This window comes from Cololabis saira, chromosome 2, assembly GCF_033807715.1.
Source record: "Cololabis saira isolate AMF1-May2022 chromosome 2, fColSai1.1, whole genome shotgun sequence".
Taxonomy (NCBI): domain Eukaryota; kingdom Metazoa; phylum Chordata; class Actinopteri; order Beloniformes; family Belonidae; genus Cololabis; species Cololabis saira.
Window position 1 is genome coordinate 52909415 of NC_084588.1, and position 652 is coordinate 52910066.

The window sequence follows — 652 nt, forward strand, 5'->3', positions numbered from 1 at the left end:
ATGAACTCTGTACTCTGCTCTGGGAAGTGATGAAAGACCCCTGTAATTACAGGGAGAATCAAAATGGTCAGGGGCTCCAATATGGATGGTTGTGTTTACCGTCTGCTCCTCTCACACAGCATCATACACAGAACAAGAGTTGTAAAAAACAATCCGGGGGGATGGTGGATTTTATCATATGGGGACAGATAATTTGTGCTGATTACAAATAATATAATATATTACAAATAATAGCAGTGACCAAAACAGCTGCAGAAATACTGCAGGAATGACATAGCAGCAGTTAAATGCAGCCTTCTGTAAGCTTTAAATATCCACTGGGCTTACATCAAATACATCAAAACACAACAATAAAAAACACTTTTCTGAACTTATCAATATGACTCTGTCCTTCACAGGATAAGTAAAATGGATCACTGCAAAAACTCACAATCTTAACAAGAATATTTGTCTTATTTCTAGTTAAAATGTCTCATTTTTAGTAAAAAAAAATCTCATTACACTTAAAACAAGACTCATCACTGGAAAAAACAACAATTTTCAACTGTTTCAAGTAGATTTTCACTTAAAATAAGTAGAAAAATCTGCATGTGGAACAAGATTTTTTCAATCTTGTCTCACTGGCAGATTTTTCTACTTATTTCAAGTGAAA